The 26,007-nt window shown below is 42.9% G+C and overlaps 1 protein-coding gene across 1 annotated transcript in view; it reads left to right on the top strand.

The window, feature by feature from the left end:
- The first annotated feature begins 2,066 nt into the window (after window positions 1-2,066).
- Window positions 2,067-26,007, top strand: part of LOC126161991 (GTP-binding protein drn-1-like) — a 323,419-nt gene continuing 299,478 nt past the window's right edge. Inside the window, exon 1 of the mRNA XM_049918202.1 lies at window positions 2,067-2,108. The gene's annotated coding sequence lies outside the window, so the exon portion shown is untranslated. The remainder of the gene's footprint in view (window positions 2,109-26,007) is intronic.

Here is a 26,007-nt window from a genome sequence, read left to right as displayed (position 1 = left end):
GTGACTATGTCGAGCAGAACATCACCATTTGAACATGGCATAATAGTTTTTCCTACTCATGTGCATTAATTTATCTTTTTCTATATTTGGTGTAAGCTGTCATTCATCACGCCAAATAGGAATCTTTCTCAAATCGTTGTGTATCCTCCCACAGTCAAAGACGAAGGAAGAAAGGTTCGAGTTTAACGTCTCGTCAACATCAAGGTCATTACATATGGAGCACAAGCTCGGATTAAGAAAGGATGGGAAGGACATCTGCCAAGCCGTTTCAGACGAAAAGTTTCGATCTTTGTCTTAAGCAACATAGGGAAATAACGGGAAACCTGTGTCTGGATAGCCGGACTGGAATTTGAACCGCTGCCTTCCCGAATGCGGTTTCAGCGTGCTATAAACCACTGTGCTGTGTCGCTAGGTACTGTCCCGTTGTGTCCTGACAATGGTGGGAGAGGAAAAAAGGGGTTTCTGGTCAGTCTGCGCTCCCGAGTGGTACAGAGCGGAAGGCAGAAGGACAATTCACAGTAAAGGCATTTAATTGTTTTCTTCTACGTGAGCCAACCCTTTACAGGCATTTACTAGAAATGCAGGTGGCTCGGTAGGAAATTCGTTTTGGCACTCTTGGACAAACAGGGTTATGAAATAATTGTTTATTCCAGACAGAACTAACTAATACACTGGAGGCTAGTTCCATGGTTAGAAAAAGCATGTATAGCACTGTTACAACAGAATCCAGTGCAGAAGTCCGAGGAGTGGATGCTAACCACAGTAGCAAACACTAGCAGCATCTTAAGGCAACAACTTAGTTGCAAAACAAAACATACTGAATGTGACACTGTTCACTAAGGAAGTCCAAGAGAGAGAGAGAGAGAGAGCAGACTTACGCGGAGCTGGACCGAGGCTGGAGTCGACGTACGCGGATTCGGTGCCCAGATCGTCTGATGAGAACTCTGCCAAAATGGGGAATCCAGGGGTTTTAATAGTCGCGTGGGGGTACTTTTTTTCCACTTAAAGCCACCCAGCCAATCCCGCAGGTCTCTTGCAGGTGCCCACCAATCACGGTTTTGTTAGGTCCCTTCTACTGCTCCTAAGACGGGGATGTTAATGCAGTTGCACTAACTAAGTCCGTATTTGGTATCAACTTTGTTCAGGTGAAAGCTAAACGTAACTGCTCTGCCAATTAAGGCTTGCAATATTATTGTTATACGTCATTTAGCCCCGCCTCTCGGGCTCCACGGAGTAGGGACTGCTAGGTCAACAGTTTTTGGCGTTTTCGCTCTCTTTCTAATCCTTGTCAGCCTACTGACGTGGCTGTTCTCAGGGCTGGTATCAAGCTGACTATATACGCAAGTAGCTTTATACGCTAGTACGTGCCTGTTGGTTACAAAGTTCAACGGTGGCAACCTCCTACAGCGTCTAGACGACATATGAAGTTAATTCCTTGAAGAGTAACTAACGCCCTGGGACCGCGTCTGGGGGCGTCTGCATTTTTGCAAGGCTCTCCCCTTACTGTTTACTTCATGTAACAATATCTCTCCTAGTTTCGTCTGCCCTCAGCATCGTCTCCACTTCCGCTCCTTGGAACGCCTGTCCTTCTTTCCCCCAGCTTCAAGCTAACACTGCAGTAGCAAGGAATAATCAATATATTACACCGTGCCACGCAACGTTATCAGCAAACAGCAGCAGATCGGTGATCTCCCTAAATGCCAAGTACGTAGACTACAACATTGTTCAAGTACGTAGACTACGAGGGCGGTCCTATCGCCCTTGTATAACCAGTCCTCTACATGCATAACACAAGATCTCGGTCATCATACAGAGGTACGAGTGGAACACTCTGGGTGCTGTTATGAATAACGCAAACGTGTGTGGCAAGTCCGCCGGCAGCGCTGAGGAGGTGGCGGGTAGGCAAGGCTGCAACGCGTGGGAAGGCGGCGACCCGGAGCCAGGCGGCCGGGCATGAATGGCAGGCGCAGCGGAGCCGCCGGCGCGCATGCGCAGAGCGCGCGGCGCCAGTTGCGACCCGCGTAGCGTGCACGCAGGGGCAGCCGCGGCAGGCAGAGCGACCACGGCGTCCGCGCGGGATCCAGCGGAGCCTCCCCTCTCTCCATCAGGTAGGCCGCCGCTGCTCGCTCAGGCCGCAGTCGAGGCTCCAGGCAAATCCTTCACAGCATTGCCTCCGAGATGAACCGCTCAAGAGTATTTGAAACGTTGGTCACATTTCGAATTAACGGATTGCGTAAGGTTAAAGAACTGCGGAGCATGCTACTATGTGCCAATATCACATTTTTTTCTGATGTTATCACGAACGAATAAAAATGTTTGGCAAGGTTCAAGAACACCAATATTTTTTTTTACGTTTATCATTAAAATACGTCGTTTCTAGCGACGTATTAATTTAAAAGAGTACTTTCTCAAGCACTACTACGTAGGTTTGAGTGAGCGCTTGTCGTCAGCTGTAAAATGTGTTATTGACCTATTTTTCTCGTGAGGGTATTAAAGAGGAATTACATGCTTTGTACATTTACGAATGTGGTGGTCGTCGGTGGATACCTATCCTATTCATAACTACGCATGCTGTGTGATTTCTGTTTCATACTACTTTAGTGGATGGTCTGTTCATATCCACTGTGTGTTTGAGAATGAGCACACACTCAAGAGCTTAACGAAGTATCCATTTGAGGAAAAACGATGGTAGAAAGGGTATTGTTTTTAAATTTATCCTAGTTAATAAATTCCCATTCAGACTTAATTTTTAGAGGTCACTGATTTTGTTTTCCATCGCTAAAACTCGAAACAATTGCCAATTTTCTAGCTATCAAGAATCTAACATATTTTAATCCATTCTGATACAAGTACTGTACCCCACGGAAAACATAAACATCTGGCGTCATAAGATTGCGATTTCCATTTTGTACTCTTAACTACTATGAGAAATTCGAGGAGATCATGTAGTAAAGCAGTATTAGGACACTATATTGCTAAGTCCAAAGGGGTCATACTTTTTACAGGGCTGTTATATACGGTGGTTCAAATCCCTGAGCATTGTGATATCCGTTGCCACAGCAAATGACAGTTGTACGAAATTTCTTTCCTCATGACTACACTATAATCCTGAAGTAAGCCTTTTTTTTCTTCAACAGCAATCTGTCTGTATTACACTTCGCTTGAAAAGTACAATTATTTTCTAAGTAATACAGCCACCTGTTACTATTGAGCCTAATTGAATGTCGGACTGCTCTTTTCGTATATTTACGATACATTACGACAAGAAATGTGCACACAATTCATTCGATAAGAAGCAAATAAACACTGAAATCACATACCTTTTCACTGGGAAATATACACCAAATACTTCCTGCTCGTCAAGACATAACTGAAATACTTATTCTACAATTTCCTGTTTTATTTATGAAAAAATAGTGGTATATAATTGTAAACCTCCTGTCTTAACGGCACCTACTGAATTAAAATTAAAGCTAAATCACACATCTGTTTATCTGGGTCGCAGAAACTAAGAAAACATACATTGATTCAATCCAGGCATTTGGCATGAAGTACTTAACTGTAACTTGCACAACTTGTTCAAATGTTCAAATGCGTGTAAAATCTTATGGGACTTAATAGCTAAGGTCATCAGTCCCTAAGCTTACACTACTTAACCTAAATCATCCTAAGGACAAACACAGACACCCATGTCCGAGGGAGGACTCGAACCTCCACCGGGACCAGCCGCACAGCCCATGAGTTACACAACTCATTCATAAATGTTCGTTTTCGATTCCTGAAACGTTGTGTTTTTTACGAAAGTGGAAACCGTGAGAAATTAAAGTTGTCACGAATAGTAACAGTCGTTCCCTTGTTGCCGTACGGCTCTGTGTTGGAATCTGCAACGTTCAGTTAGGTATTGCATTACAGTGCTAGATTACCATTTCATTGTTTTAAATGTGAAGCCAATACAGAAGAGGGACGGCACTGCCTAAGCGGAAAGCGATGCCGTCTGTGGCAGAGGCAGGCCACCGCATCGCCGTCTTTTGACTCCGCCAGGTGTGAGCGTGTGCCGGCACCTGTCTGTGTCTCAGACAACAGGTAGTCGCGGCTGTAGCGCGGGCTGCCTGCTTCTCAGGCGCCCGCCGCTAAGCGCGTATGCAGTACGCCGTGAGCGGCATTTCTCAACCGTGCGACACACTGCGTCATTCTTTTTGCAGTTAACAATTTCTGCAACAAACCTCTTACTAAAACAGGTTCGTTTGGTTGTGGGATTGCATTAGAAGTAGCTTCCGCGAGGCATATAGACTCCTGTCTATTGTCGCTGAGTGCTACAAAGATCACTGTAACTGTATGATTTACATTTTATATAATAAACGTGACTCGTACAACAATAGGTATGAACTATGGTTACTACCTACAAGGGAATCCGCAGCACCGTGCAAGTGTGGTCAGTATTCCTGTTAAAATGTACTCTGCTTTTGATTGATCTCTAACGTTTTTCAACATTTGGAAAATAATTTTGGTTAGAAGAGGAAAGCATTTTTTCTTAAAAATAAAATGCAATTAAATTAACTGTTTTACACAATATTTGTAGAGAGTCCGCTCAAAAACACTTATCGGTGTTGATAGAATGTGTTGGGTCGTTCCATTTCCGTGCTACATGGACAAAATATTCGTCTTCTCCATGTATCCAGTGATGTATTGTTACTTATAACCAGCTAACTAAATTGGTAAGTACGCCCACCTCAAACCGTGGTTGTAGCACAAGAACGGAATGTGTTCGTCAGTTGAAGGATAGACAGCAAATCGGTAATGTGGCCCGTGAATAGTGTAAATCTCACCACATTCTTACTTTGTTAATAAATCGTACAGCCAATATTTGGAACAAATTGGTTTACACGTTTACTATTGAAAAGTAGAATTTCTCGTTTCTATGTCAGTTCATGGACTTCAGTCGGAATTGTTGTCTACCTAACAGCCTGGATATGTCCTGAAAATAGCAAATTATCATCTATTGACATATAAGGCGCCAAGAACTGGTCAGTTACATTGCATCGTAAGGGCAAAGTGTGCTCTAAGATGATCATTTTGGTGGGCACATGTTTCCCCCTGCCTACAATGAATTCCCTACTCATCACCGTCCGTAGTTCTCGCAACGTTTATATGATACATGTTGCGCACCGTATAAATCATAGACAATATGGTTATAGAAATCCTTCACTCCTTACATTATTTGAGCAGAGAACTCTACTAGCGATTATTAACTTGTGGCTATTTATTGTGTAAAAATGAAATGAAATGGAATACGCTGATAATCTAAAACAGAAACTACGTCACTCCATATGCTTGTCCTGTACAACAACTTTAGCCAAGGAAGGATAGAACACTTAATATGGATACCTCCAACATCACTAAAGATTGTCAGCCCAATATTTTAAATAACAATACATGTTCCTTCAAAGCACTAACAACCACAACACTTCATACTGAAGTTATTTCTTTGAAAATAGGTTCTTTCTCCAAAAGTAGTTTACTGTGGTATAATAATTTTACTCAACTACTAGAAAGGCAGAAAGTTGTTTTTCTATACGTCCTGGGTTCCACTGTGATAATTTCAGAGTCGTAACTCAGTCGATTATGGAATTATACCTATGCAATGACATACAGTTAAAATGAACATTTCCACAGCACTCCATTTAAGTCATAACTTGTCTGCCACAGCTCTTTGTTCCATAGCAGATGGGAAATCAATCTAACATTCTCAACAGTAGATCACATTCATACATCATCTCCTTCGTATACAGTCCGCCGCTCGTGGTCTCGCGGTAGCGTTCTCGCTTCCCGAGCACGGGGTCCCGGGTTCGATTCTCGGCGGGGTCAGGGATTTTCACCTGCCTCGAGATGACTGGGTGTTTGTGTTGTCCTCATCATTTCATCATCATCCAGGAAAGTGGCGAAATTGGACTGAGCAAAGATTGGATAATTGTACGGGCGCTGATAACCACGCAGTTGAGCGCCCCACAAACATCATCATCATCATCATCCTTCGTATACAAGTAGTATTATTAGATGGCCACAAGGAGATATGACTCTTGGCATTCTTGGTGTGTTTGATAGCCAGTGATCAATAATTACTGTATCCAGTCTTACTTATTCTCGACAGTATTTAAATCCTGCGAATCTTCTGGCTGCTCTCTGTAACACAATAGTAAGCTCTTATGATTGTCTTTTAAGCATACAGGTTTAAGGTAAATTACAAATACCTCCAATGATATCATTCTTACAGTCGCTCCTGAATCAAGTTGTCGCTTACCCGTATCGAAGTGCACTGCTCGTTTATTAAAAAACATCTGACATCCGCAAAGTACAGTGACGATCCGGTGGTTCCATGTCTGAATATCCACTGTTGCCCAGAATTGTGTGACGAAAGTTCATGGTGACTAATCCCTACTCCGCATACACGCAAAAGTCTCTCAATGAAATCGTATTTCTGGTGAACAGATTGGGGTAACACGAGAAAAACTTCTTGATGTTTACTGAATGAATAGAATATTAATTACACTTCAGTACAACTGTCATTCTGAGCAAAAAACGTATTATATGGTCAACAAATCCGTAGTCTATGAATCTTTAGTTAAGTAATAGTTTATTTCATTGCTCTCAGCAATAAAATGTGTAAATTTCGTTTGCACTCTCCAATTTGACGATTTAGTGTGTTAGGGATATAACTACAGATATTTCTAGCCATGACTGTGGACATTATGTTGAGCAACAATACGTAAGTGCTTGCTTCACCTGCAGATTAATACTTATAGATATTACCGGTGTATGTTTTTAGGTTGGTTACTACTCGTGTCGCAAGCAAGCTATTAAAGTCGATTTACTCCTGGACAGCAGGATAGCTATTCAGGTGTGGATATTTTTAGGCAAAAGGAAAGTCTATACCGACAGGCGTAGTCCACTTATCGGTGTAGTTACGACCGTACAGAGAAGTCAGGTAGTAAATTAAGTGATGTACTTGCGGGTGGACTGTTAAAGAAAGAACAACTTACAACCGGAAATTGGTTCATATCAAAGTACCAATGATCGCAATATCAGCACGTATACCGTAACAGTCTATATGTATGGTTTTGCAATGCCTGAAAATAGAATTTCACTAAACTTAAGTTTTTACCAATACGAAAGCCTTTTAGATTCTGTCTGCCTATACTGAACTGAGTAAGTGCGGTTTGTTTTCTGTCAGATCTCTTCCTTTAATTTCAGGCCACTAAAAGTGCCTTACTAAATTATCGTGAAACGAGTCTGGCGAAAGATAAATTGCAGTGGTTAACTGCCTCATAGATGCAGATAATCTACATGCATAAAGGGAGGAAGCAGAATACGTTACAAGTATCCTACATAATTGCAACGACTTCCGGGAACCGATAACATGGCGTAAACATATCTATCGGAAATCTGAATAATTTGCGTCACACTTATTTTTAAGTAGCCTCCTGGAGCTACATACCAAAAGTAACAGGCTCAGCCACTTTATGCCCACGAGTGGCTTGACAGGTAAGACGACTGTGCATGAATGGATTATGAATACTCACAGTGGAGCGTTATTACCGTACACAAATTTTCATTCTCGAAATTACACTCAGTTGCGTATATTATAACTTACTTTCATCTGTCAGTGATAAGAGCAGTTTCAAAGCTTATACTTTAAAACTGTCATAGGAAGATTTCCTGTCAACTAAATTTCACACGATGTACTCAAATGCTTATTTTTCGCTGTTCAAGTGCTTCTAGTGAAAAGAATTAGTGCTCGGTTCCAGGAGAAATATTAAACGACAAATATACCTTGAGACGATATATTTGTTGCAAGTTACAGTAAAAAGTCGACGATAGAACATCTGACAACGGTTGAAGTATGATCACTAGTCCCTATTGAAAGATGGATTCATCATAATTATGTGTGAATCCGAATGTAATGATATCCAATACGAGTGTAAGAATCAAGATTGCTTCCAATGGAACTATAAAATATGTTTAACTATTCGACTTTAATAACTTCCGTCGAGTGAATATTTATGTCAGATGAATTTGTGGTATTGTTGGATTTTACCTTGACGGTTCTCAAAGCAACAATAATGATAGAGGGTTTATAACAAACAGTATTTTAGCATAAACAGAATTCCAGTGTTTTTAGCGTATTTTTAATAGCAGTAGCACGCCTCGAAGGACTTTTAACGCAGGTAACATCTTCCACGAGGAATACGTTTCCAAGTCTATGCCAACCTGTTTCTATACGAAAAAGATTGCATTTATCTTGTTAATAAATTAATCTACCATATGTCTTTTACTTTAGAAATTTCTAAAGGTTGAAGAACGTTTACGTTATACACCTTCCAGACTATTTGTAAGTCGTGACTAAATAAAGTTTAATGTACTTTTCTAAACAACAATAATGAGATGACGAATGGTTTTTGTAGTTGCCGAATTGACCACGTTGATATCCAGAACAGGAAGTTAAGTCCTAGTCGGGATTTTTTTTTTTTTGAGGGGAGAGGGGGGGGGGGAGAGACAGAAAGTTTTCTACTTAGCAACATGGTCATCAGTTGCTTCGTCATAGAGGAGTGATGAAATGAGAATACATTGAAGCACACTTATCAAGTAATACTTTACTTCAGTGTCATAGCGTGTTGAGACTAACTCATAGTATCTACAAGTAACTTTTAACTCATGGCAGCGTATTGTTGTATCGATCAGACATGCTTTAAAAACATGACTATCATTTATATTTTTCATTTCCCTGTTCGTATTTTGTCACTCTTTTGATATTCTGTATTTTCATCCATCGATGATATTTTGTTCTGTATTATATGCAGCCGCAGAACCAGAAACTAATGTGAAGTTATAAAATGCAATCTCTCAAACGGAGATCTGAGAAAAAAACAGGAAAAAAAGTAGCAATGTCCATCACTAAGAGGAGGGGTTCGTCTCTAGGACTTGAATTTTCAGTAGATCCGCTTGTTACTCTGCGGCTGCAGTAAGTTTCATCAAAAGTCTACCCAGTGGCTTCAGGGAAAAAAAGAGATTTTAGTCTTCCTTTATTTTCGACCCGCATTTCGTTGCTGATTAACGCTTAGTAGCTGGTGATAGTAATTAAAGAGCAGACACTAACTGAGATCCTGTGTGGGCTGCAAATGTAGTATGGCAGCGAATCTGGATAGATACGCTAATGTGGAACCTGTGTACAATGGAAAATAATTAGGTACAATTTAGGCACCAGGTACATTGTATGACGGTATGCCACCAATGCTGTCGTTTGACAAGCCATAACGTGGCTGAAACGTACGGCTATCGAAGAGAGAGACCGTGCGATGTTAGTGAACCTATTTTGTGCGAACGACAACATTTACAGTGCAGTATTGAGAGAGTATCTCCGTCTGAAATATCTGGAGAGGTCCGATGTCATTAATGGGTTAACGAAGATGATAATGAAATTCTAAAACACGGGTGAGCCCGGTTTGACACCTGGAAGAAGAGGGCGTCCTATGCCGGTGAAAGCTACTGATGAGGTTGCTGTTCTGTATCTGATCATGCCGCACATTCCCTGGGTAGTGCTAGTGCTCGTGCAGCGTCTCGAAAATTTTCCATCGCATGGTGACCAGTATGGTGTATGTTAGACCGGTAACCGTACAGTACCCAGACGACGCTGTAACTGAAACCCTATGATCCTCAGCAACGTCCTGAATTTGCTCTTCGGTTCCCAGCACGGATAGAAGTTGATTTAGCGAGGCCGGGCAATATTCTATGGAGTGACGATGCACATTTTACCCACAGGTCGCAGTGAATACACAGAACTGCCGAATTTGGGATACTATTAAATCATGTGTTATGCGTATGACCGTATGGTGAGGATTTGCAGGCACCTTTATTCTCGTGTCCGTTCTTCCACGAAGAAAATAAGCCCTGAAATGCTGTTAGGTGTACGACCATATGGTGAGGATTTGCAGGCACCTTTATTCTCGTGTCCGTTCTTCCACGAAGAAAATAAGCCCTGAAATGCTGTTAGGTGTACCGTGAAGCCCACGCTTACTGATCTGCAGGCCAGAATAGAAGAACACGTCGCTCAGATTCTGCTGCGAGTGACTGTTGGTGACGTCGTTTTACGGATGCAGCATCTCGTCCACGTCTTCGGTGACCAAATTAACAAATTGTGTTTGTAGTGGTTAATAATACAGGGTGTTTCAAAAATGACCGGTATATTTGAAACGGCAATACAAACTAAACGAGCAGCGATAGAAATACACCGTTTGTTGCAATATGCTTGAGACAACAGTACATTTTCAGGCGGACAAACTTTCGAAATTACAGTAGTTACAATTTTCAACAACAGATGGCGCTGCAAGTGATGTGAAAGATATAGAAGACAACGCAGTCTGTGGGTGCGCCATTCTGTACGTCGTCTTCCTTCTGTAAGCGTGTGCTGTTCACAACGTGCAAGTGTGCTGTGGACAACATGGTTTATTCCTTAGAACAGAGGATTTTTCTGGTGTTGGAATTCCACCGCCTAGAACACAGTGTTGTTGCAACAAGACGAAGTTTTCAACGGAGGTTTAATGTAACCAAAGGACCGAAAAGCGATACAATAAAGGATCTGTTTGAAAAATTTCAACGGACTGGGAACGTGACGGATGAACGTGCTGGAAAGGTAGGGCGACCGCGTACGGCAACCACAGAGGGCAACGCACAGCTAGTGCAGCAGGTGATCCAACAGCGGCCTCTGGTTTCCGTTCGCCGTGTTGCAGCTGCGGTCCAAATGACGCCAACGTCCACGTATCGTCTCATGCGCCAGAGTTCACACCTCTATCTATACAAAATTCAAACGCGGCAACCCCTCAGCGCCGCTACTATTGCTGCACGAGAGACATTCGCTAACGATAAAGTGCACAGGATTGATGACGGCGATATGCATGTGGGCAGCATTTAGTTTACTGACGAAGCTTATTTTTACCTGGACGGCTTCGTCAATAAACAGAACTGGCGCATATGGGGAACCGAAGAGCCCCATGTTGCAGTCCCATCGTCCCTGCATCCTCAAAAAGTACTGGTCTGGGCCGCCATTTCTTCCAAAGGAATCATTGGCCCATTTTTCAGATCCGTAACGATTACTGCATCACGCTATCTGGACATTCTTCGTGAATTTGTGGCGGTACAAACTGCCTTAGACGACACTGCGAACACCTCGTGGTTTATGCAAGATGGTGCCCGGCCACATCGCACGGCCGACGTCTTTAATTTCCTGAATGAATATTTCGATGATCGTGTGATTGCTTTGGGCTATCCGAAACATACAGGAGGCGGCGTGGATTGGCCTCCCTATTCGCCAGACATGAACCCCTGTGACTTCTTTCTGTGGGGACACTTGAAAGACCAGGTGTACCGCCAGAATCCAGAAACAATTGAACAGCTGAAACAGTACATCTCATCTGCATGTGAAGCCATTCCTCCAGACACGTTGTCAAAGGTTTCGGGTAATTTCATTCAGAGGCTACGCCATATTATTGCTACGCATGGTGGATATGTGGAAAATATCGTACTATAGAGTTTCCCAGACCGCAGCGCCATCTGTTGTTGACAATTGTAACTACTGTAATTTCGAAAGTTTGTCTGCCTGAAAATGTACTGTTGTCCCAAGCATATTGCAACAAACGGTGTATTTCTATCGCTGCTCGTTTAGTTTGTATTGCCGTTTCAAATATACCGGTCATTTTTGAAACACCCTGTAAAATAAACATTACGCCTTCTCACTTGTTTGACCTTGTTCATAATCCATTACACATGGAAATATTTGTATGCGTTTTGAGTGAAACGACCTGCACTGGCAGGAAAAAGCTTTTTATTAAACGTCACGAGCAGTGTCGCATCAATTGAAGACGCATCCACAGGTTACTCGTACTAAATCAATAAGGATAAATAATTTATTTTCGTAGTTCACCACATGCACAGCCGCCTCCGCCCTTCACGCTTTGTATAGCGACGGTTCTTCTCCCGTCGCTTCTAAGCATCTTCTGCATTGCAGAGCGGTAAGTACTGCCTTGTATGCTGCCGCTCAACCACGCGCCTACTCGTAGCACGGCAAGTCTCTTCTCATTTATCGCCTTCATATACTGAAATCGTCTAGGTGCTTCACTAATGTACAGAATTGTTTGGCCTGTTTGCTTCTTATCCAGTTTTTAATTTTATCGGTTCTGCTATCTCCTTCATTTTTAATTATAGACAGCCGTTTTCAAAGCGTTGTTTGTTTACAACTTGACGTGAATGGCATTTACCTTTCCGCTATAACTTGTTAAAAAACGATCACTGTGAGTACTCTTCAACTACACTATTCCTTTATTCTTCAGACTATTGTTAAGAATGCTTTGAAAAAAATTGCTGATTAATTTTATAGAGATCAGCTGAGTGTGCGTCTTCAAATTAACGAGAAACCGGTTTGACTTTTAATAAAAAGTATTTTACTGCCAGTGCGGATAATTTCATTCAAAATATGAAAATTTGGCTGCGGTTGCCCGCAATTTGAAATAACATTTATATACGTCTTTCGTGCATTAACAGCGCCAGATTTGCACCTGATGGTCCAAATTGGAACTATTTTTTTTCTAGCGTAAATATGTTCTGCATTTACTCATTAGCATATCTACAAGTTTCCCTGCAATATGATAACTATAACCAACACTGGGCCTCTATGAGCAGCTGCACTTTTACTGTATCCACGTGGTATGTTCTATCCAGTTCAAGTCACGAATTTCTTTAGGTCGGGAAATACGCTGGATGCATATGTTGCCTTGCGTACCACTGTTCGGTAATAAGTGCAAATAGTAGCTGTATTTGTATATCAATTTTTTGCACCTTAGTACGCACTATATTTCGTAATACATACAGTTCAGTCAGCCTGTAACCTTTCTTCCATTATTCTTTTCTCTGGCGTTACATTATTGTTTGGAGAAGTAAGTACAATGAGACGAACTGTTAAATTAGAGAGAAGATGATTTATACAATACAGATGTGACAACATCATCCGTGCAGTTGCATTGCCAGGTGCTGCGTTAAGAACAACAGAGAGAATCTTACCGTTATAGTCCTGCGGGAGATGTTTGTGAAATTACTATACAGCTGTATCTACATCCATATTCTGAAAACCACCTTACGTTATGGGTGACTGTGGGTCCATTTCCGTACTTCCAGATCCTGACGCGAATTGTGCTTGGGAAGAACGAGTGCCAGTATGGTTGTTTCCGTATGAGTTCCGATGTCACTGAAATACTCGTCGAAGTAATTTCGCGCCGAGCGCTTCTAGGTGCTACAGTCTGGTACCGCGTGACCGCTACGGTCGCAGGTTCGAATCCTGCCTCGGGCATGGATGTTTGTGATGTCCTTAGATTAGTTAGGTTTAAGTAGTTCTAGGGGACTGATAACCTCAGAAGTTAAGTCCTATAGTGCTCAGAGCCATATGAACCATTTTTTGAAGTAATTTCGCGAGACATATTAGGAAGGAAATAAAATGCTGCTCAGCTCTTCATGGAACGTACGCTCTTGGGAATTTAACACTGGTGTAGAATGGTTGTCTTGTAGTGTTTCTCATTGGAGTTTCTCGAACATCTCCATAGCGCCCTAGCATAAATCCAGGACCAAACGCGCAGCCCTTTGTTGGATCTTCTCTGTCTCTTTTATTAAACCACCTCCCAGACCAATGACTAATGATCGATGAAACAAGGGTGTTGTACTCTCCCAATGAATTTCAGGCTAGTGTCTGCTTCTCTGGGAACTATTCTTATCTGGCCATTCCAATTTTTTATCGTTAAGAGCTCTTACTCCTAGGTCTTTTACAATTACTACTGTTGCTAGTAATTTATCAACGCTACTGCAATCGAACTTCAGCAAATCTATTCGCCTGTATACACACAATAAATGACGTTCATTTACGTTTCGAGTCAATTGATAGTCCCTGCACGAAACATGCACTTTGTGAAAATCTTCCCTTGATTTCTTCTTCCAATACATTACAGAAACGTCTGCAAAAGACCTTTTGGACTTGCCGACGTTTCCAGTAGATCGTATACATTCATTTTATTATAGCCCTTTAGTACTCCCTTATGGTACGAGTAGTTCCGAAATATCTCCTACATCTGTTGATCTTTGAGAACAACGTGGTCTGTTGTACGTGTGATAAAATTTGGAAATTTGTGGTAAGGACTATGGGACCAAACTGCTGAGGTCATCGGTCCCTAGGTTTACGCACTACTTAATCTAACTTAAACTAACTTACGCTAAGGACAACACACACACCCATGCCCGAGGGAGGACTCGAACCTCCGGCTACAGGTGATAGGTCAGGTTGCTGATCCGATTCATATTTGTTTCCTGACTTGTTTCAGATTTTTAGTAAAACGTTTCGTGAAATTCGATTTCATTCTTAGAGTTTAGCATTCCTGTGAAACTCACACTCTCATAAACTTCGCGTCTCCTCTCTGTCACTTCTCATAAGGGTTTATTCTCCTCACTTCCGTATAATATAAGCAATTTTTACAATTTTTTAACTAATAAAGTAATCACCGTAAATATTTTTCCACATCATTCATTGATTTTGGCACATTTTCTGGCTTTTAAAGAAATTCAGCCATCTTTAAGTCCCCACATCCGAGAAGCTGAAGTTGCTCTGTGTAAAATGACGAGTGCTCATGACAAAAACGGCGGATGATTGAAACAAATATGATATTTGACGTCTGCTTCAGGTCACTTCTTCGGCAGTAACTGGCGAGCAAATTAAAATAGAAAAATTAGCCCATTACTACTTGCGGACATGACAGAGGAGTAATTCGGCCACATTTCTGAAAGACATCTTTGTTAGTGTATCCGCAGTCAGTTTCGCCACTTTGAGATACACTGTATAGCAGAGAGATTTTGACATAATGCAGGAAAGTTCCTCATTATTAAACGTTATGAAAGACTCTGTTCATCAGAATTTGTGCACGACATAGTGGTTTTCGCAATATTTGTACATTTTAAATGCTTGCAGTTGCAGTAGGCAGTAAAATTTCACATCGCCATGGGTATAGATATATCGCTGGAATAACTAAAAAGACATAGATACAACCAAAGTTTTTCTTTATGTTAAAACAGTGTATTCTCCTTTTCTTTTTGCAACATTTTTGTCAGCTTTCACTTTTACTTCCGGCAGGAGTTTAGTGCCTGGTACCAACGTTTCCATAATTATATACACATAGCCTATCTAGCTGTTTTAAGGGAAAAACACCTTTTTAAACTGCGTTTGCCTCGAGAAAATAAAGCTTAAAGGGGTGCAAAGGGCGAGCTGCCGTAAGAGATGAAACGAAAAGATGAGCGCGCTGCTGCGCGGTGTTTGGTTTTATAAACACATCTTTCCATACCTTTCTTCAAACAGCTCTCGAAACAACATTTTAACACTGGTTTCCTGAATTTCCATCCTTTTATCATTTTCGGAGTTCGTGTTGAACAAGAGACAAGAATGCCTGCACTAAAGTTTCTGCATTCGAACCTGTCACTATTGGTTACTTGCACGAGGAACGGCGAGTGGGCGATACCGCTGTAGTCTGCCTTCACCAGCAGGGCCCTCAGCGAATCCGGTCGTTAACAAACACGCCACCAGTTTCGACAAACACTGGTCGTGCGGTTAGGTGCGCCTGTGACGTCACAGACAGTTGCCCAGTGTAAACGGTATCGGTTAGTTCGCGCCGAAAGCGTTAATGATTTCGTGCCGTCCAATGCGGAACCGATAGTGTCCTATCACGGGTGAACTGCTGATGGGATTTACGCGTTTCTGTAAATATTTTGTGAAGCTCATACGTGTTCCACGCCATAATACACGCCGAGACTATGCGGACCAGGTTTTAGAGGAGTACAGAACTTTACGAAATTAATTTCTTAGCAAATATTGTGTGTCTGTGAAAATGGTTACCTTCTTCTGTCAACAAAACTCTCCCTAATATTTCTTTATGAAACAAATGCCTTCGTTCCCTATGTAAATGATACGCGATAACTCCGCTGTATTTATTTTCCTTTCAGCTACGTAATTTCTTCACTTCTGATTTTTCACACAGTTCCTTCTCATTCCATTATTCCACGGGCATACTTCTGGGAGATTTCAGTAACATCGATGTATCTATATTTTTCGAATTGTGGTCTTGCATTCTAAGATAAAAGACACAAAAAACCAAAAAAATACATTTATTTTTGTGATTTAACATTTTATTCTGAATAATGTGTGGATATCGACAGATTGTACTTTTGTAAAATTGTTATTTGCAGCAGAACGTTGCACTTTCGAACGGGAACCATGTTTCATGGGCTCGTCAAAATTCTGACTTATATTACACGCTGTCAATGCTGTTGAAATACCAAACAAGAAAACAATGTGCTAGAATTATACTATACAAATAACGTTGAAAGGAGGTAGTTTCAACTCTCCTTTCCACCTCTCTCACGTCGTGTCATCTCACACATAAAACCTTCAAAAATGGTTCAAATGGCTCTGAGCACTATGGGACTTAACATCTGAGGTCATCAGTCCCCTAGAATTTAGAACTACTTAAACCTAACTAACCTAAGAACATCACATGCATCCATGCCCGATCCTGTATTCGAACCTGCGACCGTAGCAGTCGCGCGGTTCCGGACTGAAGCGCCTAGAACCGCTGGCCCACCGTGGCCGGCATAAAATCAAGTTTGGTAGTTTCTTTATCACCTTTTGCTTGGGCGTATCGCATACTGGAGTACTAAAATACACTGCCTGATAAAAAAATTGTGAAGCACCCAGAAAACGTCGTCATATGTTATATGTACACACCATCGGCACGCCGTGTAAATGATTAAAGTTTCAATTCTCTGTGACAGGGAGCATCAACCAGCGTGTATTAGTGATGTTCGTGTTGTTTTCAGGCCTGATGGTGCATATTAGGAGCGCGAACAGTGGAGATGCCGTGTACTCTTATGAGACATGAGACAGCGTTACCAGCACCTGCTGCTTAAAAGGGGCCTCATTGTGGGTCGCCATTTGTCTGGTACGTCAAACAGTGCAACATACAGGTTTGTTGTGCCTTCGGATGCGGCAGTGGCCCTATGTTCCGGTAGGACTCGTCTGGTCACCACAACGGAAGATCGCCGCATTTTGCACCAAGCACCCACATCTGCGCCCGCATCCGAGACAATTAATGGTCTCCCTGCAAAATTCTGCGTCATGCAGCACCTTTCGTCTGAGACCAGCTGTGCCAGACTACGGAATTACCGTCTCATGAACATCACAACACAGACGGATGCGTTTGGATTCGTGCCGTGACGGGCTAGCGTGGACTGCTAACGAATAGCGTCGTGTTGTGCTCACAGATGAATCACAGTCCTGCAGTGCCCCGGATTATCATCGACGGCGACTATTGCGGCAATCTGGAGAGAGAGGACAGAGACGCCCTTCTTACAATGTTTTGAAGAGACATAGCAATGTTACCGCTGGCGTCATAGTGTGCGAAGCTATCAACTATGACTTCAGATCACGGATGATGGTCGTTGAGGAAACTGTCGAAGGAAAACGGTACGTCATGAACATCCCGAGTCCTCGCCTTATCATGTAATAGTATCGTGGCGACATTTTTCAGCGGGACAATGCTTGTTCACACATTGCACGTATACCTAAGAACTGTTCGCGTGATGTGGTACCCTCCCTTGTGATCAGCCAGATCCCACATGTGTCCCAGTTAAACATGTGAGGGACCAGCTCAGACGTCAAATCCGTCCCAGTGTCAGTATCTGAAACATCAACAGTTGTTTGCCATCACACCTAAGGAAAGACAACAACGGTTTTATTACACTTCCCCTCTAACTCACAGCATGTACCCATGCCATATGGGTGAAACTTGATAGTGGTAAGTGGCAAATTTCGTTAGATTTTTTTTCTCGCTGCAATAACATCTCACACCCTCTCAACTCGTTAAGTTTCGTTTCTGTCTCCCCTTCTGGATGCTTCACTTATTTTTAAGTGGCGTTTTTGAAGTGACAGAGTCACCCTATCGCAAGGTTGTCTTTGGTTCATGTTTCCAAATTGTGTTAAACGACCATGATGCGACATGTAGCGAATTCTGGTAAGCTTCTTGTTTGCTTCAACACAGTTCAGTGTATGACGTCCTGGCATCCGCGAAGTTGGCAAGTGTCGTGTAGAACGTTACTGTATCATCACGATTACCAAATTTCTGTAGCTGCATCGTATGTGCACTTCGGAAGCCGCTGTAAAGTTCATGGTGGAAAGTACACTGTACAAATACAGGGTGTTCGAAAAAGAACTCCCTAGTTTTAATGTGTCTTAGTATCTGTACAAAGTGACATACACTATTCAAGTTTGGCACCCCTGCAGTTGGCAGGTCTGCTTGACCTTGAGACGGCATCAGTGCTGTTTTTTTCCTCTGCTCCCTCAGTTCAGTCCAGGCGTGCGCTGCAGTGCAGAGCAACTAAGCAACTATGTGTACTTCGCAGCAGTAAGCGCAGTGTGTTATTTGGCTTGTGAAAACTGAGTCAGTTATAATAGCACATAGTAATTTTGGACGTCAGTATGGTGGTGAGCCACCTACAGCAAAAACTATCCGTCTTTGGCTAAAATCTTTCAAGGAAACCTGGAGTGTTTCAAATGCAAAATCACTGGGTAGACCGAGAATTTTTCTGTTGAACAGATCCATGTTTTGTGTGTTCGAGGCCCGAATAAGTTATTGGCCAGACGTATCTCCAATTACAAAGGCCTAAAGGTACTGTATATGATGTCGTGTATGAAAGATTTTAGTTGTGCTCCTATAAATTGCAACTGTTACATAAAATGAAACCGACTGATAAAATCGAAATGTATGAGTTTGCTGTCGACTTTCTACACGGAATTGATGATGGTGTCGAATTTCTAAAAAAAGATTCTCTTTTCTGCTTAGGCTGTACTTCATGTCAGTGGAACAGTTAATCGTCATAACTGCACAAGTGTAATATCGTCACGACGCGTGCAGGGCACCAAATGGATGCCACGTTGAAGTCTACTGACATTAGACAAAACTTGAAGGAATTCTTTCTGATGATATAATCCTTATAATCAATGATTTTAATTTTCGTTCATTTCCCCATTAATTTTATACCTAAAAGCTAGGGACGTCTGTTTCAAACTCACTGTATTATCGATTTTCTGACCTATTCAGTTCGGGTAATGTGTCTCTATGTGCAATAAGCTTTTTTTTTATTCTTATGGTCATTCGTGCGAGATACACGACGTGGCAGCTCGATGGTCGCACAACACTCTTCGAGAACAGCTTCTCTCCATTAACCCAACAGAGTTTCAAGAGAACTGCATTGTCTGTCCTCTTCAGATTCCCATTTAATTTTCCCGAGCATATCTGTTAGACTTTCGCATGGTCTACACTGACAGGTTACGATGCTAGCAGCACGTCTTTGAATTAGGCTGATATCTGGCGTCAAGCCTACTTCATAAGAGCTCCAAATAATGGGAAAATACGCTACAATTGACCGTACTGACGTCTCGTAAGCGATTTCGTTTGCAGTCGAGCAGCCGACCCGAGCGGAACGCTGCTCTCTGCACCCATCTGATAGCTCCTCGGAGTGGTCACAAATAAGCTGCAACTGGCGTAGCTGCCGGTGACGCTCTACTGAGCGGCACGAACTAGCGCAAGCCGCTTAACGCTTCCGGGCGCTAAGTGGCAAGGGTTTCGGCTCAACTTCCTGCAACTTCGGTTGCAAATCTCCCCAGCGGGGCTCTCCCGTTCTTTGGTAGGGTAATCTCAGTGTCAGGGGCCCGTTCACGTCGGATAACCCCGCGCACTGTAGGCCGCTCTCTTCTACCCGCGCTCTCTTGCGCCGCGCTTTGCACTCCGCGCAGATAGGTCGTAGGGACACCCCCTCTTCTGTAGGGACACGATACACAGCACTTTCGCCGAAAAAGCAAATATTGTCGTTTCGTAAAAAGAGCAAAATTGTTGCACATCCTTCCCTATCCAAATAAAAACTCCCGAAACAGCAAAGATGTCCGATCTTTCCTGTGCTTCCCCATCACTTACCCACAGCAAAGCTGCAGCCCAAGAGGCGGAAATGATGGCTACTCCCGCCATTATTTGCGTCCCACTGTCCACCTTCCAAGAGCAGGTTGCTTTGAAGGACAAACAGATTGCGGAACAGCAGGAGCTGATCGCAGAGCTGATGGGCAGTGAACACACACAGACAGCAACACCCACACCACACACACAAGCGCCTGCTGAAAAGACGAAGAGCATGCACTCTCTTTCACCTCTGGCGGCCCAGGCACCGACGGAACCGGAGCCAGAGCCGACGGAGGACCCAACCAACACCGAAGAAGACGGGCCGTGGCGGCAGGTCGGCCCAAGACGCAGACAGCCGCCAAATACACAACCAAGTGAGGCCACAAACTCACGAGGCAACGGCCGAGTGCTGTTGCTAACCCCAACCACACCGCAAAGCAACAACAAAGGCAACACAGGGACCAATATAAACAACCCTGCGACTGCAGCATCCACAAACATACCAGCAGCTACGCAGAACCCAAATAATACCGCGACTGGCTTCCCACCAGTCATAATAAACAACTACGGATAAATACTGGCCTCAGAGCCGGCAAGACGCACGGAATTGGCGACAGACGTGAAGTGGGCTAACAGTGCATGGCTGGGAAATCGTCGGCCGACTATTGCCATACTCTGGCGTACCCAGCATGGTTTATCATCCTCTGACACTGACTGCCATGGCCAGCATCAGCTCCGATGAGCCAGTGATCGAAATCTTTCCAGCACTGACCGGCTTGGCACCTAGCGTCGCCATGCGCCACCAGCCAGACGACGAGCATCAGGGTCTGCTGGCCACGTGCCATCGCTTCCGACACCAAATGCTGCTGGGGCAGGCCACAGCACTCCTTGTTCGAGGCGTAGCCATGTCAATCTGCAGCACCAGCACCTGATACAGTTCCGCCCGGCCGACAATGTCTCTCACGCAAGGTAGTTCCATTCCCGGGAATCTCTCAGCTATGGCGGAGCCAATACGATTATGCGTCCCCGCCGAAGAATGTAGGTATAAAACGACCTGCTGGAGCCCCCGGTAAAGAAGTTACGTTGCAGCGTTAACATAAGTGGACTGGTAGCATTTGAAGATCACGTACTGGAGGACAAGTACAATGCGGCGCTCCACGAACTTGCGAGATGGTTTCGAAGAGTTACATTGTCACTAACACCACACAAATCAACTATAGCTTGCTTGAAGGGAAACTGACAAGAAACCATAAAATAAAATTAAACGATGTAACGACAAGGAGAAGCGCAGCGACGACATATCTAGGGGTATCACCAGTCTTCTGACTGGTTTAATGCGGCCCACCAAGAATTCCTCTCCTGTGCCACCCTCTTCATCTCACAGTAGCACTGGCAACTTATATCCTCAATTATTTGCTGTATGTATTCCAATCTCTGTCTTCTTCTACAGTTTTTGCCCTCTACAGTTCCATCTAGTATCATTCCCCTGTGTCTCAACAACTGTCCTATTATCCTGATCCTTCTCCTTGTCAGTGTTTTTCACATATTCCTTTCCACTCCGATTCTACGGAGAAACTCCTCATTCCTCACTTTATCAGTCGACCTAATTTTCGAATGCTTAAATTGTCTTTTATTCCAATTTTCCCACAGGCCATGTTTTAGTACCATTCAACGCTGTTCTCCAAACTTACAGTCTCGGAAATTTCATGCTCAGATTAAGACCTATGTTCGATACTAGTAGATTTATCTTGACCAGGAATGCCATTTTTGACAGTGGCAGTCTGCTTATGATGTCCTCCTTACTCGTCGATCATTGCTTATTCTACTGCCTAGGTAGCAGAATTCCTTCATCTACTTCATAACTATCAATCCTGATGTTAACTTTCTAGCTGTTCTCATTTCTGCTCCTTCTAATTAGTTTCGTCTGTTTTCGATTTACTCTCAGTCCATATTATATACTCATTAGACTATTCATTCTGTTCAGCAGATCATGTAATTGTTCCTCACTTTCACTCAGGATAGCAATGCCACCAGCGAATCGTATCATTGAACTCCTTTCATTTTAAATTTTCATTCCATTCCTGAGGTTTTCTTTTATTTCCATCATTGCTTCTTCGATATATAAATTGAACATTAGGAGCGAAAGACTACATCCCCACCTAATACACTTTTACCCCTACTTTTTTCAGAATTTCGAACATCTAGCAACATTTTAAGTCGTCGATCGCATTTTCCAGGTCGACGAATACTATGAACGTGTCTTGAATTTTCTTTACTCTTGCTCCCATTATCACCCGCAATATCCTAATATCCTCTCTGGTGCGTTTACCTTTCCTAAAGTTAAAATGATCGTCATCTGACACATACTCCATATTTTTCCATTCTTCTGTATATTATTCTTGTCAGCAACTTGGATGCATGAGCTGTTAAACTCAATCTGCGATAGTTGTCGCACTTTTCAGCTCTTCGAGTCTTCAGAATTGTGTGGATGAAATTTTTCCGAAAGTCAGGTGTTATTTTGCCAGTCTCATACATTCTACACATCTACGTGAATAGCCGTTTTGTTGCCACATCCCCTATTGGTTTTAGAAATTCTGATGGAATTCCCTTCCGTCTTGATTGATCATAAGTCCTCCAAAGCTCTCTGAAATTTTAATTCAAATATTGAATCCCCTATTTCCTCTAAATCGACTCCTGTTTCTTCTTCTATCACATGAGACAAATCTTCCCTCTCATAGAGGCCTTCAATGTACTCTTTACACCTATCCGCACTCCCCACTCCGTTTAACAGTGGAATTCCCGTTGTTCAAAAATGGTTCAAATGGCTCTAAGCACTATGGGACTTAACATCTGAGGTCATCAGTCCCCTAGAACTTAGAACTACTTAAACCTAACTAACCTAAGGACAGCACACACATCCATGCCCGAGGCAGGATTCGAACATGCGACCGCAGCGGTCACGCGGTTCCAGACTGAAACGCCTAGAACTGTTCGGCCATACCGGCCGGCAATCCCCGTTGTACTTTTAATGTTACCACCCTTGCTTTTAATTTCACAGAATGTTGTTCTGACTTTCCTATATGCTGAGTCAGTCCTTCCAATTAATGTACGTTTTACAAGCTGCCATTTAGTCTTAGCTTCCCTGCACTTCTTATTTATATCATGCGTCAGCGACTTGCATTTCTGTATTCCTGAAATTCCCTGAAGATTTTTGTACTTCGTCCTTTCATCGATCAACTGAAATATTACTTCACTTACCGATAGAAGCAGTTAACTTCTTTGACCCTATGTTTTCCCTTCCAACTTTGTGACTGCCCTTTTTAGACATGTCGATTGCTCTTCAACTGTACTGGCTATTGAGCTATTCTTTACTACTGTATCTATAGCCCCAGAGAACTTGAAACATGTCTCATCATCCCTTAGTACCTCTGTATCCCACTTCTTCCTGACTTATCTCTTGAACTTCAGATTAGTCTTCATCACTACTATATATTGATGTGAGTCTGCGCCTGGGTACGCCTTCCATTCCAGTATCTGATTTTAGTATCTCTGTCTAACCATAATGTAACCTAATGGAATTCTTCCCGTATCACCCTGCCTTTTCCAAATATACCTCCTCCTCTTGTGATTCTTCAACAGTGTACTCGCAATTACCATCTGAAATTTGTTACAGAACTCAATTAGTCTTTCTCATCTTTCATTCTTTGTCCCAAGCCCATATTCTCACGTAACCTTTTCTTCTATTGCTTTCCCTAGAATTGCATTCCAGTTCCCCATGACTATTAGACTGTCATCTCCCTTTACGTACTGTATTACCCTTTCAATATTGACAGCTGGCATCCCAAATATGTTCGAGCTAACTACAGTAATAATAAAATCGGGGGCTAAATTAACGACCCATAAATGATGTAGGACACACACTTGCTATTTAGTTAGAATAATAATTAGTCAGAAAGTAAACTAATGGCGAAAGTGGTTGTATTTAGAATTGTCAATTTTTGTTTGCTGCCGCTTCTGGTAAGAACAACCCTATGACTGAACTGTTCACTGTAAGGCAATCTCTATCCTACCTTGCTATTCATAACGAATCCTAGTACCGCCGTAAGATTTTCCGCTGCTGTTGATGTTACTCCGTACTCATCTTACAGAAATCCTCGTCTTCTTTCAATTTCACCTCACTGGCCACTACTATATCTAGATTGAGCTCTTGCATTTCCTTTTTCAGATTTCTTATCTTCTCTACTACGTTCAAGTTTCTGACATACCATGCCCCGACATGCAGAAGTTTATCCTTTCTTTAATTATTCACTCTTTTTCTCGTGGTTACTCTCTACTGGGGGGAGCCGCGCGGGGTGACAATGCGGTCTTAGGCACCTTGCCACGGTTCGCGCGGTTCTCTCCGTCAGATGTTCGAGTCCTCCCCTGGGCATGGGTGTGTGTGTTGTCCTTGCCGCAAGTTAGTTTAAGCTAGATTAAGTAGTGTGTAAGCCAAGGGGCCGATGACCTCAAAAGTTTTGTCCATAGGAAGTTACCACCACCGAATGGAGGACTATTCCGGAATCTTTTTCCAATGGAGACATCATTATGACAGTATTTTTTCAATTACAGGCCCAATTTCCTTTGGATACACTTTATGTGTCTTTAGTGGAATGGTTTCCGTTGCCTTCTGCATCCTCCCGCCGTTGATTATTGCTGATTCTAACGCCTTAGTGATAGTTTCCCTCCCCAAGGACAAGAGAGTGCCCTGAACCTCTGTCCGCTCCTCCGCTCTCTTTCACTTGGCCGTTGGCAGAATGTGGATGACTCCTTAAGCCGGACGTCATAGCTGCCTATGCTGATTATTAATCAAAATTTAAGCGGCAACGGGTTTCGCTCATGGGACCGATGAGGTTTCTATTACTGTTCAAAGACCCTATCCTTTACTTTGTTTTGCTCTACCGACCTTTGTTTAATATTATTAGGAATATTACTGCCACAGTCACCTAGATGTTGGATTAGGCAAGGTGGGCAGGAGTCGAATCCCGAGGTCTAGCCACGACGCTTGCCCCTTCTCACCGCCATGCTGCGCCCTCGTTTCGCTCATATCAATTTCTCTTATTTATTTATATCATTTTTTCTCAGAAATATAAAGAGGGAGCACAAATTAAAAATATGTCCGCCCATCCCGTATCTTGGATATCCCGCAAGGTGAGAAAACATGGCAGGTGGCCCGAATTCAAAGCGTAGGCACGTCATGTTTCATTCTTAATCGGGCAGGCACCTACCACGCTGTGAACGAGCCAACTTAGTGAAAGCGTGATAAAAACCCAGTTAAGATAATTAGCAAAATACGTGTGATAACGAGAACTGCGCCCAACTTCCGCATGCGCACTCTGCAAGTATTGCCAAAAATCAAGGCGCGAACGATTTGTATCCCCAAATAGATATGTCAAAGTCCAGCCCTTTATGCAGAGAACCGTACTTGCCTTTGTTGCACGAAAATATTCCATCACTGGGTAAAGAAACGACTCTGGGTCAATAACGTGTAGCGACACTTATAGTAAAAAAACGCTACCATTAGTCGCCCCAACAACAAGATAGAATGGCAAGGAGCCGCTACTTCCCACAGGTCGCATAATACCAAATGGAGCAGACTTTTTTTTTTTTGTCATCAGTCTTCTGACTGGTTTGATGCGGCCCGCCAAAAATTCCTCTCCTGTCCTAAAATGTTCATTTCAGAGTAGCACTTGCAACCTACACCCTCCATTAAGGCCGATATTTGATATCAGTAGAGTTCTTTTGAAAAGGAACGCCCCTTTTTGCCATTGCTAGTCTTCTTTTGATGTACTCCTTGCTCCGTCATTGGTTATTTTACTGCCCAGGTAGCAGAATTCCATAGCGTCCTATACTTCGTGAACATCAACACTCATGTTAAGTTTCTCGCTGTTCT

The sequence above is a fragment of the Schistocerca cancellata genome, chromosome 1 (assembly GCF_023864275.1).
Source record: "Schistocerca cancellata isolate TAMUIC-IGC-003103 chromosome 1, iqSchCanc2.1, whole genome shotgun sequence".
NCBI lineage: Eukaryota > Metazoa > Arthropoda > Insecta > Orthoptera > Acrididae > Schistocerca > Schistocerca cancellata.
Note: the sequence above shows the minus strand (reverse complement) of the source record. Positions and strands in the feature narration are given on the sequence as shown.